Genomic DNA, 20,489 nt, shown 5'->3' with positions numbered 1-20,489 from the left:
CCAAATGGTAGGAAATAAGGATAAACCACCACCCAAATAAAAGATATCTTTTGGAGTAAACTTCATTTCGACCATATACTTTTCACATCAGTTTCTTATATAATGCAATTACATTTTTATTTCATTGAAATTCCTTTGCTTTGATATAACCCTAGCCTGTTGGAGCCCATTCCCTATGGTGGGATGGGATGCCGTGGCCAGTCTTAATCCATGGGAGAGGGCCTTGGCCCTGTTGACTCCTCATGGGAGCCCTTACCTGTGAGGAGGAATGGAATGGACTGGGGTGGACTGCACGGGGGCGGGGGGGATCTGTAATTGAAATGTAAAATGAAATTAAAAAAAGAACACTCGGGAGGCAGAGGCAGGTGGATCTCTGTGAATTCGAGGCCAGCCTGATCTTCAAAGGGAGTTCTAGGCCGGCCTCCAAACCTACAGAGAAACACTGTGTCAAAAAACCAAAAATAAATTAATAAAAAAATTTAAAATCTTAAAAATTTAGTCAAGCAGTGGTAGTGCACACCTTTAAATCCCAGCACTTGAGAAGCAGAGGCAGGCGGATCTCTGTGAGTCTGAGTCCAGCCTAGTCTACAAAGCGGGTTCCAAGACAGCCAGGGCTTTTTACACAAGGCTTTTGAAACCCTGTTTCAAAAAAGAAAGAAAGAAAGAAAAAGGAAAAGGAAAGAACAAGCTGAAACTGGACTGCAAGATGGTTCAGCAGCTTAGGGGGCCTGCTGTCAAACCTGGTGACCTGAGCTTGAAACCAAGGACCCTCACGGTGGAAGGAGAGAAGTGTCTTCTAACAGTTGTCCTTTGATCTGTGATACATGCTCTCCCACGAGTACAGGATGGATGGATGGGTAAATGGATGGAATTTAAAATTTTAAATACTATGATAAAAAAAAAAACTGAGAAATAAGAATGGAGGGAAGCGCCGGGCGTTGGTGATGCACACCTTTAATCCCAGCACTCGGTAGGCGGAAGCAACCGGATCTCTGTGAGTTCGAGGCCAGCCTGGTCTACAGAGCGAGTTCCAGGACAGCCTCCAAAACAATACAGAGAAACCCTGTCTCAAAAACCAAAAAAAAAAAAAAAAAAAAAAAAAAATGGAGGGAAGGGAAAGCTAACAAGATGCATCTGTGGGCGGATGAAGAGATTGTCCAATGGTTGGAGCACTGGCTGCTCTTCCAAAGAATACTTATTCCATTCCTAGTGCTTATATCGTGGCTCACAATCTTGTCTAACGCTACCCTTAGGGTATCTGCTGCCCTCCTCTGGCCGCTCCGGGAACTGCATGTGGTTCTCAAACATGCAAACAAAATAATACACAAAATAAAATTTAAAAAAAATTAAAGATGGATCAGTGGAACTGGAGAGATGGCTCAGCAGTTTAGAGCACTGGCTGCTCTTCCGGAGGTCCAGAGTTCAATTCCCAGCCACCATATAGTGGCTCACTACCGTTTATAGTGGGATCTGTTGCCCTCTTCTGTCATGCAGGAACACATGCAAATAGAGCACTCATGTGCATGAATAAAGAAATCTTTTTTAAAAAATGTATCAGTGGGTAAAAATGTTTAGTGCCAAGACTGAAGGCCTAAGTTCAATCCCGGGGAAGGAGAAAAGGGAACTGATTTCCAAAAGTTGTCCTCTAACTTCCTCAAGCATGGACGCTGTATCCCACCTCACAATAAGCATATAAATAAAAATATAAATATTTTTAAGGGAGAGAAAAGAAAGACTGAAGCTCAATGAAGTTGTGAGCGTGACATCAGATTATGTAGGCAGAGGATTCTTTTTAATGAAAACAGTCGTATGTATGGAATTTTTGCCTGCAGGTGCCTGCAGAGGGCAAACGAAGACACTGGATCCCTGGGACAGTCTTTACATACAGTTATGAGCCACCATGTGGGGTGCTAGGAATCAAACCCAGGTCCTCTGCAAAGGAAGCCAGTATCCTTAAGCACTGAGCCCTACCTGCAGTCCCATTGTTGAAGGATTTTTTTTTTTTTTGGTTTTTTTCGAGACAGGGTTTCTCTGTATTGTTTTGGAGGCTGTCCTGGAACTAGCTTTGTAGACCAGGCTGGCCTCGAACTCACAGAGATCCGCCTGCCTCTGCCTCCCGAGTGCTGGGATTAAAGGCGTGCGCCACCAATGCCCGGCTGTTGAAGGATTCTTAAGCAAAGTTTCCTGATTTGTATTACAGAAAAATCCCTGTTTCTGTAATGGCAAAAGTTGACTGTAGAAACAAGGACGTTAATTAGAAAAGTATTATAATGTCCTGGCTAGGGATGTAGGACAACCTTTGATTTAAGTCGTATGTGTAGGTTATAGCATGTTATATGGGATTATGACCTTGGTACCATTTTTCATTTGGAAGTATGGCCTAAAGCAATTCAACTGAGTATCAAGTTGATGAGGGCTGTGATGGTTTTCATGGTTGTCATCCTGACTGAATCTAGAATCAACTAAAAGTCAGCAGTTGGGCACTGCTGAAAGGGGCTTTCTTTCTTTCATTGTTTTCTGGACAGGGGCTTATTATGTATCTCCACTTGTCCTAGAACTCACTATGTAGACCAGGCTGGCCTCAAACTCATAAGGTGCTGGGATTAAAGGTGTGCACTACCCTGTCTGTTTTTTTTTGTTTGTTTGTTTGTTTGGTTTGGTTTGCCTTTTTTGTTTTGTTTTGAGACAGGGACTCTCTGTATAGCCTTAGCTGACCTGGAACTCACATTGTAGACCAGGCTAGCCTTGAACTCACTGAGATCAGCCTCTCTGTGCCTCCCAAATGCTGGAATTAAAGGAGTGTGCCATCACCACCTGGCAATTCTAAACATTTTTAAAGATGTATTTATTGTAATGTTTTACCTACATGTACATATATTATCATGTGTGTGCCTGGTGTCTCTGGAGGTCAGAAGATCTCCTGAGACTGGAGTTACAGATGCATGTGGGTGCTGGGACCAGAACCCAGGTTTTTTTTTCTACAAGAACCATGAGTGCTCTTAAACACAGAGCCATCTATCCAGCACAGCCCCGCATCATTTCCTAAGAATCTTAATGGGGGGGGGGGAGCTAGCCGGGCGGTGGTGGTGCACACCTTTAATCCCAGCACTCTGGGAGGCAGAGGAGTTCCAAGTCAACCTGGTCTACAGAGCACGTCCCAGGACAGCCAGGGTTACACAGAGAAACCCTGTCCAGAAAAAAAAATCTTAAATTGGGCATAGTGGTACATGCCTTTAATCCCAGCACTCAGGAGGCAAAGGCAGGTATTTCTCTGTGAGCAACTTAGCAAGACGCCATGTCCAGAAACAAAACAAAAAAATCTATATTGTATAGTCTATCATACTGTGTTGTGTTTATCTATTCAGTTTTTGATGAGTAAAAGAAAAAAGGGAAGACACAAGAAAGAAAACAGAAAAATTTCCCTTAGTCTAACTTAGTAGAGCTATATCAAGACAAGTATAGGGGGCTGGAGAGATGGTTCAGCGGCTAAGAACACTAGCTGGTCTTCCAGAAGTTCTGAGTTCAATTCCCAGCCACCACATGGTGGCTCACAAGCATCTATAATGAGAGCTAGTGCCCTCTTCTGGCCTATAGGGATATGCCGAGGTAGAACTCTGTATACACACTAAATAATTAAATCTTAAAAAAAAAATTGAGGGCTGGAGAGATGGCTCAGGGGTTAAGAACACTAGTTGGTCTTCCACAGGTCCTGAGTTCAATTCCCAGCAACCACATGGTGGCTCACAACCATCTGTAGTGAGATCTGATGCCCTCTTCCGCATGCAGGCTTACATGGAGGCAGAACACTGTATACATAATAAATAAAAATTGAAAAAAAGACAAGTATAAACACACATGAACACAAATGCATGCATGTATTTTGGGGAGGTGACGGGAGGTATGACAGAGTCTCAGAGGTGAGGTAGGCATAGGAAGGAACTATGCTAGGCAGAGACAAGAAAGAAATATGGACAAGCAAATGTTAGGTCTTCAAATTTGCATTTAAAAGAAATGTCATTTATTAAGCAGGCAGGTCTTCGCTCATTGTGACTTTGTCCTGAGATGTAGGTTTTCTCAATTTGGAAGAGCAAAATAATGCCAGAATGAGGCTTTTAGGCCTGATTGAAAATAGGAAAATAGCCGGGCGTTGGTGGCGCACGCCTTTAATCCCAGCACTCGGGAGGCAGAGGCAGGCGGATCTCTGTGAGTTCGAGGCCAGCCTGGTCTACAGAGCGGGTTCCAGGACAGTCTCCAAAGCCACAGAGAAACCCTGTCTCGAAAAAAAAAAAATAGGAAAATATCTACTGTTTTAGTCTAAAACCATTTGTGCAGTGGGAGGGTCAGTAAATAATTCTGACTGCAATAAAGGCTAATAACGATATTTATAATCATAAAACATTTGAGTTGCCACTAAAATAACTGCCAAGCTGCAGTGTAGACATGAACAGAGCCACCGGAATCTGCTGGAAACGTGTGGAAAATGCTTGGGATGGAGCCAAGCTGAAGAAACTGTCCTTGACGTCCGTGGTCTGGTGTCCTGAGAATGCGAAGGGGCATATTCAGGGATTCAGTTGCTGTGAGGGCCCAAGCTATCACATTTCTGGGTTACATTTATTCATACACTTTAGCATCTGTCCTGTTCTGGAGTCAACAGGAATTTACAGAACTAAGCAAGCTGGCTTCTGACCTACCAGGGTTTAATAGACGGTAAAGCTTGAAACCCTTTTCTGAACAAATAAATTTTACTATAAGACTTTTGTCAGAAAGTATTAGTGACAAATAGTCTATAAACCAGATGGCTTTGGGGGAGAGGACATCTGGTAAGAATGTGTATCTAAGCCGTGACATTAGACAAAGTGTGGGTACAGAGGGAAGCATTGGTTTTAGTTGCCACCATCTCAGGGCTCAAGAGGTAGAGGCAGGAGGATCCGGACTTGGGGAGTTAGAGGTGAGCCTGGACTACATGAGACCTTGTGTTATCTCAACAGCAATGCTACCTTCTGACAGAATGTGGGGGGAAGGTGGAGACACTGGACTTAAGTTCTGTAACATCAAGGTGGATGGTTTTTCCTGAGCTACTGAAGAGATGTGTACTTAGCAGAGTCTGCAGGGGGCTTGGACTTTAACCTACTTCAGCAGAGGAAGATTTGATGCTGTTGACTTTTGTCTGTGCAGACTGGAGAAAAAGAAGCTCAGCGGCAGACTGTTTATCCTGTTAAAACCATGGGCCTTCGGCTGGCCATGAGAAGGTATGCACTTAAGCCCAGCAGGGACAAGTGGATCTCTGAGTTAGATGAAGGCCAGCCTGGTCTATGTAGATAGAGAGTTGTAGCCCAGCCTAGGTGACATAGTGAGACTCTATCTTTAAAAAATAAAGGCAATTAAAACCATAGGCCTTTAAAAGAACATGTGCTTTGCCTATGATTGAATAACAAGAACAAATGGAAAGAGAAATAAGAAATAATCTATTGCTCTGCTGTGGTGGCACATGCCTTTAATTCTAGCATTCAGGAGGCAGAGGCAGGTAGATCTCTGTGAGTTCCTGGTCTACAAAGCAAGTAAGTTCCAGGATTGTTACACAGAGAAACTCTGTCTTGAAAAACCAAAAAGAGGAAAAAAGGAAAGAAAGAATCTATTAACACGAGAGAAACTCTAATTACAGTCACACAGTTCCAAGACCCAGGAGTCATACTGAGTTAATGGTCAACAAACTTGCATTACTGTTGAGTTAAGGCAGGATTTCAGGTAACCCAGGCTGGCCTTGAACTCCTGGATTTCTGATCCTCCTCCTCTTCCTCCTCCTCCTCCACCCACTGAGTGATGGAATTACAGGCATGAGCTACTACACTCAGAGGGCAAAACTATTTTCAACAGATTTCTTCTGAGTTGAAGAAAGAATTTTGGGAAAGTGGACATGAGTATATGTACTCATGTGCCTACATGTGTATGCACGGGGCAGGGTGGGGTTGACTTAGGTCATTGCTCAATGTTCTCCACAAACTATCAGATGTGAACTATATACCACACCCCAGGGTGTACTCAAGATGTTTGGCACCAGTAGAGTATTCTGCTGCCCTTTGGATGAACAACCTCTTGGAAAGTTTAAGGCACAGCAACATTGTAAGAAATACCCTGTTTATTTACCCAAGAGGAGCAAAGGACATTTTTTGTTGTTGTTGTTACCAGGGCTTAGGATAGAATCTAGAGCCTCTGGCATGCAACAGGAGCTTCAGTTGAGGCTGAAGGTTGTGTACAGTATAACCCTGACACTCCAGAGGCAGAGGGGGATCACCAAGAGTTCCAGGCAAGCCTAGGTATATAGCAAGGCCTGGTAGGGTTAGAGCATTGTGAGATCTTACCAAAGGGAGAAAAGAAGGAAGAGAGGAAGGGAAGGAAAGAAAGAGATGGAGGGAGGGAAGGAGAGGAGGGGAGAAGGAAGAAGAGAGAGAGAGAGGGAAGAGGGAGGGAAGAGGGAAGGAGGAAAAGGGAGGGGAAGAGGGGGAGGGAGGGAAAGGAATGGAAGATGGAAGTTGCCTGTTATTCTGACAACCTCTGTTGGTGAGTAGGTAGCAGGACAGAATGGCCAGGTTGGGTCTCCCCAGAAACCCCTTTTCTTCAATAGGGAAGTGTCTTGCTGTCTTTGTAGTCACCCCATGGGTTATTGCTTAAGGCCATGAGCATAAGATAAATGAAACTATTCTTTGGTGACTTACAAGGAGTGGACTTGTTTTGGTCTAGCTGGAAACAACACAAAACCTTGGGAGTGTTCTGAGGAAGGTCTTTGAAAGTCCCTGCACACGGTTTTGGATTTTATTCCACTGCCAGTTGGGAGCAAGTAAAATGTTTTAGCAGGGAGTGACATATCAAATCTTTGTTTTTATCAAAATCATCTGGTAGCAGTTTGGGAGATGAGTTAGAAAAAAAAAGATTTGAATGAAAGTAGGGAGACAGTTACCACACTTGAAATCCGAAAGTGGAAGGGGCTTAGCAAGAGCTAGAAAGGAGACGAGGGAGACACGCTTGAAAGGCGGTAATTCAGTGACTGAACAGAATGAGGAAGCCCAGCTGAATATATCCTTCACAACAACATTCATCTCAAGCTGGCACTGAAGAGTCTGTCTTGGACAGAATTGCTAGCTAATTTGAGACATAAATGTGTTATTCGGCTTTCTAGGCTGTGATGTTGAGAGAGAGAGAGAGAGAGAGACGGAGAGACAGAGACACAGAGAGACAGAGAGACAGAGAGAAAAAAGGAAAGAGAGAAAGAGAGAAAGAGAGAGAAAGAAGAAAAGAGGTTTTCTTTTATCGTTAAAATAAAACAACAAACAAACAAAACAACCAAACTAAATCAAAGGCAATGAAATGATATCTGTTCCCTCTGTGCCGAGACCAGGTTCTGCTCATAAAAGGACTTGCAAACTGATCTTCCCGTCTGTCGCCCATGCCTTAGGTAGACAGTTTGGGAAAGAGAAGAAGGCACATATTCAGGAATGTCACCACCTACTTATAGACCAGTTGTTTCATTGCCCCACCCAGAAATTAGTCCCTTCACTGGTACAGTCTTGGATCAGGGGACATTTAACACTTCTTTGCAAGTGCTGAAACAATCAGCACACAGGTATACTTTAAACACCAGACAATACAGTAGGCGCTGGACGGCCTTTTCTCTTTCAAACCCCATTTCCTCTTGTTCGTGCCTGTGAGATTGGACAACTGCCTGCTCCTTCCAAGCCTGTTTTCTTACCCTTCTTGTCTGGAAGCATAAAGTTGCTGTCATGGGTCTAGAGAAATGGCTGAGTGGTTAAAAGCACTTACTGCGATAACTGGAGGACCAGTGTTCCAGTCCCAGCACCAGCATCAGACAGCTCACAAATGCCTACAACTCCACCTCTAAGGGACACAACACCCCCCTTCTGACCTTTATAAGCAACAGTCACCCTCCCCACATGTGTATATGTACAAACACAGAAATAAAAGCTGTTGTGGCTAGAGAGGTGGCTCAGAGGTTAAGAGCACTGACTGCTTCTTCCAGAGGTCCTGAGTTCAAATCCCAGCAACCACATGGTGGCTCGCAAACCCCTATAATGAGATCTGGTGCTCTCTTCTGATCTCCAGGGATGGCACATGCCTTTAATTCCACCACTCTACAGGACAGGCTTCAAAGCTACAGAGAAACCATCTCAATTTCTCCCCCCCTCCCAAAAGTTGTGGTGATCATGTGAAGAAATCCCTCAGAAGTGCTTAGCTCATGCTTGGCCCAAAGCATGCTCAGTAATTGCAAATACTGATCTTTACATGATTAGAACAAAGCAGTAGCCAGGTATTGGTGGTGCACACCTTTAATCCCAGCACTCAGGAGGCAGAGGCAGGCAGATCTCTGTGAGTTTGAGGCCAGCCTGGTCTACAGAGCGAGTTGCAGGACAGCCTCCAAAACAATACAGAGAAACCCTGTCTCAAAAAACCAAAAACCAACCAACCAAACAAACAACAAAGCAGGAAAGAGGAAGGCATGAAGTATGGAGGTTTCTTTTTTGTTTATTGTTTTGTAGACAGGATCTCACTATATAACTATGACTGGCCTAGAACATCTTACATAGACCAGGCTAGCCTCAACCTCACAGAAATCCACCTGCCTCTGCCTTCTTGGTGCTGGAATTAAAGATGTGTACCACCACACCCAGCTACAGCGGGAATTTATCTGATCTAAAAACGTTTTATATGTTCCATATTTTTCTCTGCACTTTATTTTCTTCATGGGGGCAGGAAGAATGCATGAGGCAAGCCCTGGCTGGCCTGGGACTTGCTCTGAAGACCAAGTAGGTCTTGAACTTGCAGCCATCTTTCTGGTTTCATAGTTTGAAAATACTGACTTAGGCTGAGCAGTGGTGGTGCATGCCTTTAATCCCAGCACTTGAGAGGCAGACCCGCAGATGGATTTCTAGGTTTGAGGCCAACCTGGTATACAAAGTGAATTCCAGGACAGCCAGGACTACACAAAGAAACCCTGTTTGGAAAAAAAAATTTTAAAAAGGAAGAAAAGAAAGGAAGGAAGGAAGGAAGGAAGGAAGGAAGGAAGGAAGGAAGGAAGGAAGAAAATATTGGCTTGGTATGGAGTTCACAAGTGTTATCTTTCCTCCACTTGAGTTGGAGATTTCTGCGTCTAGCCCCAAAGTGTCAAATTTAGCCTCAAATTTTACAAAGGATGATAAGAAAATAAACCACTAGATAGTATTTTCTTTCTTTCAAAAAAATTTTTAATGTATTTATTTTGTTTTATGTGTATGAACAGGGTGTACAAGGCCCTGGGTTTGGTCCCTACCCAAAGAAGGAGGTGGAGGAGGAGGAAAAAAGGAAAACAAAACTTAAAAGAAACATGCTAAGCAGAACTAATTTGTCTTGGTCTGGAGTCTTAAACCCTGACTTGAAATCTGCCGATTAAGGCAGTCTTCCCAGAAGCGGGGGGGGGCACACAGCGGGAGTGTGTCTGTGTGTGCTGCCACAGCCCTGCCTCTTACTTGACCATTACTCGGCATGTTTTGATTATCAGCCCCACACTGTCAGTGACATCTATAGCAGTCCAGGGGAAATGCCAGATTTCGGGTGGAAACTGAATTGGCAGCCCCTGTATTCTTCTTTTAATTTACATCAAGACATTTCCTGTCTTAAAGAAAGACAAGGCTGTTCTCTTAAAGGAGGAGGAACAACGGTGAGGGAATCTGCAGAATAGATCAAGGCTGAACAATACCGCTCATCACGCAGGGGGGTAAGGGTGAACCTGATACAGCCTGTGGGGAGAAAGCATGTTTTTTTGGTAGCAATGCAATTCTGTTCCACATGGCAGCAAATGGTGGGGGAAGAGAAATGGCAGCAATTTGAACCCTTTCTCTTATTCCTACAAGATTACATCTGGACATATTTTTGCTTTTTTCCCCCTCCTACTAAATAGCAGGGCGCATAGGTGATTGCAAGCAGAAGAAACCTGTCTGTTGTTCACAGTCATACTGTGGTGGTGTAGAGAAACACCATCATTAAACATTATTAACAAATATTAATATTACTATCCCATGATAATGAAAAAAAAGCTAGCCACTGAGATTCCTTTTTTAAAGACAGATCTTGGGGTTAGTTCAGTGGTAGAGCGCTCGAACTGGATTTGGTTCTTAGCTATGGAAAAAAAAAAGACAAACAACAACAGCAAAAAAGGACAGGTCCTGCTGGGCAGTGGTGGGGTACGCCTTTAATCCTAGCAGGCAGATCTCTGTGAGTTTGAGGCCAGCCTAGTCTACAGAGTGAGTTCCAGGGTATCCAGGGCTGATACACAGAGAAATCCTGTCTCTAAAAACAGACAAACAAGCAAACAAAAAGGACAGGTCTTGCTATGTCAGTGGTTCGCAACCTGTGGGCTGTGACCTTTGGGAGTGCTGAAGGACTCTTTCACAGGGGCTGCACATTAGATATTTACATTATGATTCATAACAGCAGCAAAATTACAGCTATGAAGTAGCAACAAAAATAATTTTATGCTTGGGGTCATTACAACATGAAGAACTGTTTTAAAGGGTTGCAGCATAGGAAGGATGAGAACCACTGTGCTATGTAGTTTTAGTAATCATTATGTAGCCCAGGCTGATCTTAAACTCCCCACAATTCTCCAGTTTCTCAAGTGTTGGCACCATACCCAGCAGGGATATTCCTGTTATGGCCAATCTGTATTAAGATAACTTAGTTGGATTTTCCCAACTTTGAAAATTTCATTGGAAAACTGAGGCAGAGCAAAAGGAAGGACTAAAGAAAGTGTGCAGAAGATATGACTTAATTGGAATGACTGAAACAGAAAGGAAGATTAAGGAATTTGATGGCGATTTTCCAAAGCTTGAAGATGAAAAAAACAGATGTTTCTTTTAAATGATTCTGGTCTTGGAATTAGAACAAAATCCTTAGTGCAGAGTTGGAAAGATGGCTCACTGGGTAAAGATGCCACTGCCAATGCTGGTACCCAGGTGGTAGAAGGAAAAAAGCTGACTCCTGGGAGCTGCCCTCTGACCTCTATACTCATGCTGTGGCATGAATAGTTTCCCCAAACACATGCAAAAGCTCTGTTTCTCTGTTTCTCTCATAAACGTAAGTATTTCTTCAAAAGTTTCTATTTTAGTATTAGCATTATTTGTTGTCTGTTTTCTGAGACAGGGTTTCTCTGTGTAGCCCTGGCTGTCCTGGAACTCATTCTGTAGACCAGGCTGGCCTTAAACTCAGAGATCCACCTGTTCTGTCTCTCAAAGTGCTAGGATTAAAGGTCTATGCCACCACTGACAGGCTTCAAAAGGGTTTTTAAAGAATCTCGGGAGATGGTGAAATGGCTCAGTAAGTGAAGGAAGGCACGTGTCACCATATCTAGCAACCTGAGTTCAATGCCCAGTCTCCACATAGTAGGAGAACTAACTTCTGTAAGTAAGCTGTAGCATGAGTACACACACACACACACACACACACACACACACACACACACACACACACACACACACACACCTATCTACATGAATCAATAAACAATAAAATTTTCTTTAAATCAGAAAACTAGGATAATTTGGGTCTTTAGGGGCAAGAAGTCTGTTCAAAATTGAAACTTTTAAGAGCCTACTAACCAACAAACCCAAAGAAGGCACTGCATTGACTGGACTCTCCAAAGTCCAGACAGCTCAATGCTACTGAACTGGTTCATTCTACAAGGCACTCATATATGCACTAAAGGGCTCTGAATGTTCCTTTTTTAAGGCAAGGATTTGTGATAAGAAATATCAATTATGAGTCTTTCCTCTCTATTTACAGAGTAAGAAAGTGAAGACCAGAAAAATGAAAGGATTTACAAGAAACGTAGAGCTGGTAAGTTGCCACAGCCAAAATTGGTTTCCAAACTGAAAACTGCCTCTGTCTTAACCTCTAGGCATCTGGGTTCACAAGTGTTTGTCCCACACTCAGTTCACTCATTACTGAGGTCCCAGCCTACGCATTGGTCCATGCTAGGCAAGCACTCTGCCAACTTCATTATTTCCTTAGCACTCTCGTGCTAAACTTCGATGACTCTGCTTGTGGGCTTTCTTTCCTAGCTAGCTGAGAGGCAAAATGATGGATGGGCTTGGAGAACAGTACATTGACTCTCATGATATTGTTTCAGTAAAAGATGAATCACGAGGAGTTAGAAATTCTATTTTACAGAAGTTTCCATAAACGAGCAAGCTTCAAAAAGACCTCCTTTGTGTTATAAATAATGTAAGAGCCGCACATCTATCTTGCAGAAAGAATCTTGTATGGCTGTTTGTTTGTAGAGAGGACTGCTTTGGACAGCCCAGCCTCCAACTCTTTTTCCCAGCTTTGCCTCCCTAGCACTGGGATTATGAACATTACACCCAGATCCAGAAAGGCTCTGATTTACAATACATTCTTTCTCTTGACATTTTTGTCTTTGCATAACAGTATTCTCAACATGTTGAACCCATCAGTTGTCAGCCCCCTTCTTTCCCCACCTGTCTCAATACACTCATTGCATTTTTTAACAGATTAAAACATTCTTAATGCCAAAATTTGAATAACAATTCCCTGTTTTTCTGAACTGAATTTTGTAGCTTAATGTTATTATGAAGTTTTGAACTTGTCTTTTTAAATGGTGAAAGTTTCTGGAAGTTGAAAAGTTTTATCTAATAATGGTACAATAGAGTGCATAATTTTAAGTGTGCATAATTGGTATTTGCTTTTCATTTTAATAAATTATGCTGGTGGTGTCATTATCTCCTAAAATTGATTCCTACTTAGTCATTCTGTCAGGCATAAATTCTTATTTACTAGAAAGCACTAGTACTTCTTTTTGGTTTTGCTTAGTTTATTTATTTGTTTATTTTGCTCCCATATTGAAGCACTGATAATAAACATGGGGAAAAACTCTGAAAAAAATGTTTCCAACTAATTTTTTTGTTTTGTTTTATTCTTTTATTTTTTGAGACAGGGTTTCTCTTGGTAGCCCTGGCTGTCCTGGAAGTCACTCTTTAGTCCAAATTGACCTTGAACTCAGAGATTCTTCTCTGCCTCTGGCTCCCAGAGTGCTGGGATTAAAGGCTTGCACAACCACCGTTCTTCATTTTTTTAGTTGTAAATATACAACAAAGGGGTGAGGGAAAGATATACAACAGATGATAGAACCAAGATACCCCACATGAGATTCTTGCAAGTCAAACACGATCTTCCCAAATTAAAACATTCTCACACCCTTATCTCAAGTATAATAAAAAAATCTGAAATCAGACCAGTAAGATGGCTCAGTTGGTAAAGGACTGTGCCAAGAATCCTGATCCTGGGACCCTAATGGTGGAAGGAGAGATGTGACTACAGCAAGTTGTCCTTCAGGCTCCGCACAAGCATCATGACACACAATCACATGGATGCACACACTCAAAAGTAATTTTTTTTAAAGAATGTGAAACCATTGGTCTTTCTGCTTTGTTTAAGCATAGAAAAATCAGGTTGCCTTTTTTTCCTCCAAAATATATTTTGTTCAAATATTTCAGGTTGTGAGTGAAGCTGACTTGTGCAACCAGTTTACCCTCTGGGATTTCTTCCCCGTTGATGATATGCAGTACCACCCGAATGAGTCACATTTCATAAAATGTAACATCTGTGCGAGAGTGTTATAAACATGACAGTGCCCAAAACAGCTGTGGAACTTTGGAAGAAACAGAATCTCTCCTTACAGCTAGTTCTGCATAGTTCGGTTTGCAGAAGGTAAGCCTGTGCTTGTGCATACAGCCCACATACGTTTTCCTTCTGGTTTTTATCGGCAAAGGGGGGAGCGAGTGGTATAGCTCAGCTGGTAGAATGCTTCTCTAGCTTGCACACGGTACCACAGGATGATGCTTTAAAAAAGAGGGCCAGGATCTCAGAGGTACATCTTCCAAGAGGGCTTCACCTCACTTGTTCATGTCTGACATCTGATCATTTGGGTGTTAGGACCCAAATCTGGCCCACTTACAAAAAAAATCACTAAGATTTGAGGGCACTCAGTCAGGTGGAATCCCAACCTGCTCCACCATAGGCAAGCCCCACCAGCCACACCCCAAGAACCTTCAACTGCCAGGCTCCACCCACAGAACACTCTAACTGCTCTAATTGCTGGAACCGTTCACCACCTACAGAGTAAAAGGCCAGGATCTCAGGACTTGAAATCCCACCAGTCTCCACCCTGGAAAGCTTCCACCTGAGAAGTTCCACCCCACTGCCCAAGATACTCTACATCAGTCCTGTATCCTGTTCAGTGTTCTGCTGTTTCTCACCTGAGCAGAGGCAGCTGTTTCTCCCCTCCCAATAAAGCTCTTGCATGAGGTTGGTTGTGTGGTGTGATTTGGTGGTTTTCCTTGGCTCCTGATTACCATGATATCTTTCCATCCAAGCTACAATGCTTACATTTGGTGCAAAACCTGGGATAGGTTCTCCTAGTGCCTGTGGTTCCCCTTTGGATCTAAGCTGTGCTGGGATCCCATCCCTTGTCCCTAGTCTACCTGCAACAGACTCACCTTCTGGTTTACCAATCACGCAGCACCCCATCCGCCAACAGCAATTGTTGGGGCCCATAAAGATAGCTCTGGGGGGCTGGGGAGATGGCTCAAAGGTTAAGAGCACTGACTACTCTTCCAGAGGTCTTGAGTTCAATTCCCAGCAACCACATGGTGGCTCACAACCATCTATAATGAGATCTGGCACCCTGTCTGGCCTGCAGGCATATATTAAAGGAGAATGCTGTATACATAATAAATAAATCTTAAAAAAAAAAAGATGGTTCTGCTTCATCTTGGCTCAAGGTCAGAGAGTTCAAAACTGTCCCTAGTAAGTCATAAGACCTGAGGGTCTAAGGCATGGCTACAGTAGGATGTTTGATCTTGACCTTGGGTGTCTTATCTAAAAAACAACAGATTTGGTATGAGGTGTGGTTACTCTTGACCCTCAAGGTCAGATAACAAGAAGTTGAATCTAAGGTGTGGTTAGCGAATCCTTGGAGAACTGAGGAAGAAAGTCTATTTGTTCAATATACATGATAACAAATTCTCCTTTTTGGGTAAGGTATTTAAGATGGTGAAGAATAAACTCGGCACTTTCAGTTTTCACTGAATTGCCCTCCTGACTCTATCCTGTGTCTCTGTCTTTTTCTTAGCATCTTTATCTGCCCTTTCTCAATCTACACTCCTCTCTCAGATACGAACCAGGGGCAAGTTGACTAGTTCCAACTGTAGCCCCACAAACACGGGCTCCCACAAGTGTCCCCTTTGGTCAGTGCAAATGTTTCCCTGAGACCAAGGAAGGGACCATTGCATGTCCAGCACCCCTCCAGTATTCTTGGAGGCAGAGGTACCCCCAGCCATGGTCTTTAAGGATAGGCTGGCCATCTTCACCTGACTCTATCCTCCCAACCATGGAGCTGCAATCCTGAAGTTTCCTTAGGCCCAACTAAGTTATTTTATCCCTTCTGCCCTCTTTTCCTATCTTCCCTTCAGAGCTTCACAGAGCAGAGCAGAGCAACTGTAGCACTTTCACTGGGGAAACCCTCCCATGTAGCAGAGTTTATACACTTGCATTAGGGAAACCTTTCCCAGAGAAGAGCTGTAACACTTTGCTGGGGAACAGAGCCGTTATACTTGTTAGGAAAGCCTTCCCTTAAGAGCTACTTGTAATCTGGCAGATCCTCTAAACTCTGGTAACTTTTATGACTCTATTCTGCATTTCCTTCCTGTGGATGAGACCCTCCTCCCAGAGCTTGAATTTTTGTCCTCGCCTTCATGAAAACCATGGTACCAGGCACTGAGCTTCTCTTCTGCCTTAGTCAGGCTAAGCCCCTGATTCACTTTGGAATGTTATGATGACTCATTGAATGGCATGGTCCTCATTCAGTCCTCCCTGAGTTCTGGGGACACCCACAACAGGATGCACTGAAATTTCCCTTTTCTCTCATCGTGTTTAACATGCCCTTCATACCCTCTCATTACTTCTTGGTACACCACTTAGAAAACCTTCAGCTTCTCCCTCCACCTGATGCTTGACCCGAAGGGCCCAAAACTTATTCAATTTTGCAATCAGATTAGGCTTCAAGAACCATTAGATAATCAATCCAAAGAGCAGCCTAATGGAACCCTAGATTCTTTTTTTTTTTTTTTTGGTTTTTCGAGATAGGGTTTCTGTGTATTGTTTTGGAGGCTGTCCTGGAACTTGCTCTATAGACCAGGCTGGCCTCGAACTCACAGAGATCTGCCTGCCTCTGCCTCCCAAGTGCTGGGATTAAAGGCGTGCACCACCAACGTCTGGCTCCCCTTTCTCCCTTCTTAACTACAGACTGCTCACCCAGTCAGAGCTTTGGCAGACCTCCCACCCCCACTTCATGAGGGTCCTGAATGGAATGACAATTCCCCAGGGGCATCCTTGCTAGGGATCAATTTGTAACTTGCCTCTTGGTGACCATCCTTAAAACAATAAATCATGAAAAAAAATCCAAGAAGTCATCCAGGACAAACATTTAATTCCTAGACTGCCTCACAAAGGCCCTCTTAGGATATATCAATCTAGATCCTGAGACCCCAGATAGAAAATAACTCAGTATGACTTACTTCTTCTCCCTGAGTTTCCCTGATATTAAGGCTAAACAAACATCTATAGCAATGGCCTTTTAAGGTGTATCATGGGGGAGATCAAAAAGCCTGAAAACAAAAATAGCTGATGCTAGTGAAGGCCTTTGACTGGTCATAGAAACTGCCCAACTGCCTAGGCTCTCTTGGCCTGACCACTGCCATCTCTCACTGGGAGCCCCATCACATATAAGGGTGATCTATCTCTCTCCTTCTGGACACTGGAGCTACCTATTTAGTCATGATGGAGTTTTAGGGACCCTCCTCTTCTTGTTCCCCTATTGTCAGGGTAGGGTGACAGCTTCACCAAACTCATCAAACCCCATGAAATATATTACCCAGGCTCTAACCTCTTTCTTATTCTCTGTCTCTCCCTAAAGCCAAGCTTATATAACACAGCTCATTTGTAGTCTACCCCTGCAAATTAGCCAGGTCAACACCTCTACCTTATTAAGCTTTCTGTCTAACTGGTGATATAAGGTCTCACCCTCTAAGGTTCAGCTGTTCACTCCTCAGGTTACTTATCTTGGATTAGTTATTGCTCCAACTCACAAGGCCATTACCCTAGATAGAAAACACTTAATTCAGTTACTCACAGTCCCCACCACCAAGGATGAAGTTCTATCCTTCCTAGGGATGACCAGCTTCTTATACTCTTGGATTCCTTCTTTCTTTCTTTTCGCCTGCCCCCTATATAAGGCAGCCCTTGGACCCTCACACAAGTCTCTTACAGCCAATACTAAGTCACTTCATAAACTTCAACAGGCCCTCCTCCTAGCCCTGGTCCTATATCTTCTGAACTTAGCTTGCCCCTTCTCTCTCCAGGTTACAGAAAAATGAGGGATATGTCCTCTGGGTCCAGAGTCACCAACTGGGATTTTTCCTGTGTGCTCATTTATGCATATCAGGAAACAGAGAATACTGTACAAGGACGGGCACCTTGCATCTGAACTTCTTATATGTGAATAAAAAAGGTTACCTGAAGGTTACCCACTACTGTCTTCTCTTTTCACCACCTATGATGGGGGATGTCCTTCTGTATATATGTTTCTCTTATTGGTCAATTAATAAAACACTGATCAGCTAGGCAGGAAGTATAGGCTGGGCTATGAGAGGAAGGAGGAGGAGAGAGACACCATGCTGCCGAAGGAGCAATATGCCAGATTACGGGTAAGCCACAGCCTCTCGGTAATACATAGATTAATAGAAATGGGTTAATAATTAAGACAGAGCTAGCCAATAAGAAGCCTGAACCATCAGTCAACAGTTTAATAATTAATATAGCATCTGTATGCTTATTTTGGGGCTGAAGTGGTTGTGGGAACTGGCGGGACAAGAACCTCCTGCTACACTCCTATTCCCATCTTCTAACACACAAGGATCTCCAAACACTTCCAGCGTTCTCTGTCTTCGGGTAGGACAGGTATACTTACCTTTCAGTCCTGCTCACAACTCAACATTTCTAACTAACGCAGGCTGCTGATCTGACCCCCCTAAGGTATGAATGGACCATTTGCGTCTGCTGGGTGTTATCACCCACCAAATTAGATTTTAGAGTCTGCCTCTTCAGCCGCTTCTTCTCTCCTCCTTGGCTAACCACCCATCTCTCCTTGCCCATTCAGTAAATGTCCTCTCTCCCAGTTGCACCACCTGGGCTGCCTGCAATGTGGGCATACCCCTGCAGCACCCTCAGGGTCCCACCACATGGGCAGTTCTCCTAAGACACTTGCATTTCTCCAGCTATTTTCTCCTCCACCTGCTCTAACCACGCGTCTCTCCCCGTCTACTGGGTAGGTGTCACCATGAGCACCCTGCTTTGTTTATCTTTACTACAAAAGCCACACTGGTGTGCCAGGAAGCTTCCTCTCACCCTACTGGGCTCCCATTACGTGGAAAGGGACAGTGCTCTGTGATTTGGGACATTTCTCACTGACAAGTCCCTCAGTCTACTTGGGGATGTGTTGGATTGAAGTTTTTGTTGCTGTGATGCTTACTGCCTCTGCTTCCTCATGGTTCCTCTCTGTTCCTTCTAGAACTTCCTCACCTTTCCCTAGGAGCTGCCTACAAGCTCCAGGTCCTGATACCTTTCCTTGCTTCCTTTATCTCAGAGCTACCTGTTCTGTCTCTCCTAGTGCTCTCCTGGGCCTATGTGTAGCAATTTTCCTAGCCTCCCAAAGGGAGCGGCCTGCTAAGCCTAACTCCACCGGGCCATGTCTTTGTCTTCTGTCACCTACAAAATGAACCCTTCAAATTCAATACAATATTTTATTTTCAATTTAGGGCTCAAACTTCCAAAGTCTCCTCCTATCTTTTATTAAAGCCTATCATCTTGTTTTCAGTAAGGGGCTGAGTAATCTAGGCAAATTCTTGAATTCTCAGGTCTCCCAAGCGCTAGAATTTTAGCTGAAGTTTGACACGCATGCTAAATTCCATGACCAGCCTATGGGTCGCACAGCAGGGGGAGCGCTGAAACTACCAATCCACTGATGGTAACCAGAAGTTCGGTGCTCTGGCCAGAAGAATCTTCGTACTTCCGGGTCTCGGAAAATGGCGGCCGTCAGTGGTTTAAAGCTAATGCGGTACACAGGTAATCCTGTAAGAAAACTTTGTTCTGGCTGTTCTGCTATTGGCTATGGAATTCGAGGTACTCTCTCGGCAACTTCTGGCTCACAACGCGGTCAGTCGCAAAGGTAACTATTTCACTAGTACAGGTAACCATTCCGTTCACATCTGCTTTAAGGAACTGAGCCCTAAATTTGTGGGATTTGTATTAGTACCTCCATACAAAACCACACACTACATTTGTACTTAGTGCCCCCTGAAATTGTCTAATCCCTTGGATTGATTTACAGACTTCTGTGAGCTGACTTGTAGGTACTGGGAATTGGACCCGGGTCTTTGGAAGAACGGCCAAGTGCTCTTAAGACAGCTGAACCATCTCTATAGCCCCACTCCTGGTTTCTCCAGAAAAGGTCTCGTTGTGTATCCCACCCTGGTCTCAAACTCCTCTGACCTCTGTCTCTTAAGTGCTGGGGTCATGGATGTGTTGCCACCATATTTCTCGGGATAGTCTATTTAGACATTTAGTGTCTGACTCATAGAACCCTGTAAATGTGAGTGTGTTCTTATGACCCTAATAATCAGTCCCTTTTCTAAGGTTTATAATAATTTTCATGATTTAGATATGACTACAGAAGGGAGCATGTTTTTGAATTTGTAGCTAATTTAATGACCTATAGCTCAGATCAGAGAGCTTATTTGAGGATATTATGTATTAGCTTTAATAACAAATTTATGTTTATACTGAGAGAACATCAGCTGAAAGAAACCATTGTAAAGAGCAAGATAATGGTGTCCCTGCTATTTTAGAATGGTTACATTGTACTCATTCTTTCTTATTTTTTTTGTAAAACTAGGACATTCTGATCCTCTGAAAGATAATGGTGTATGTTTGTTTTGTGTCAGAACATTCAATAGATGTGTTCATTTCTTGTGATGAGTATCAGTACAACAGACCTGAGTTTCTTTGTATGGCCCTGCCGATGAGATATAAACCACCTGGCTTGAGAACTGAAAAATTATCTGCCTCAATGAGAGAAATGATGTTCAGGCACCCTCTTAAGTTTGATGAATACATTACATACTGATTGTGTGAGAAAAAAATGTAAGTGGGAAAAAAGGGCCATTCTGTAGAAAATTACTGCCCATTTGAGCAAATTCTACTGATAATAGGTACAAAACAATTTTTAAAAAAAATATCAAGGTTTTTTTCAAAGTGTGAAGCAAATGAGTATTCTTGTATATATTGTAACAAAAGCTGGGCATGTCCTCCAT

The 20,489-nt window shown here is 43.4% G+C and overlaps 1 protein-coding gene and 1 long non-coding RNA gene across 2 annotated transcripts in view; one reads left to right on the top strand and one right to left on the bottom strand.

Moving 5' to 3' along the window:
• The window catches only part of Gpr1 (G protein-coupled receptor 1), a 48,504-nt gene that overhangs the window by 2,203 nt on the left and 25,812 nt on the right, over positions 1 to 20,489 (bottom strand). The gene's annotated exons all lie outside the window — the stretch shown is intronic.
• On the top strand, positions 11,825 to 14,342 carry LOC121142809. Its single transcript, XR_005879917.1, has 3 exons — positions 11,825 to 11,880; positions 13,557 to 13,770; positions 14,181 to 14,342. It is a non-coding gene; the product is annotated as an uncharacterized LOC121142809 (long non-coding RNA).

Source organism: Mesocricetus auratus, unplaced genomic scaffold (assembly GCF_017639785.1).
Source record: "Mesocricetus auratus isolate SY011 unplaced genomic scaffold, BCM_Maur_2.0 Super-Scaffold_100010, whole genome shotgun sequence".
Lineage (NCBI taxonomy): Eukaryota > Metazoa > Chordata > Mammalia > Rodentia > Cricetidae > Mesocricetus > Mesocricetus auratus.
This window is presented reverse-complemented; position numbering and strand designations above follow the sequence as displayed.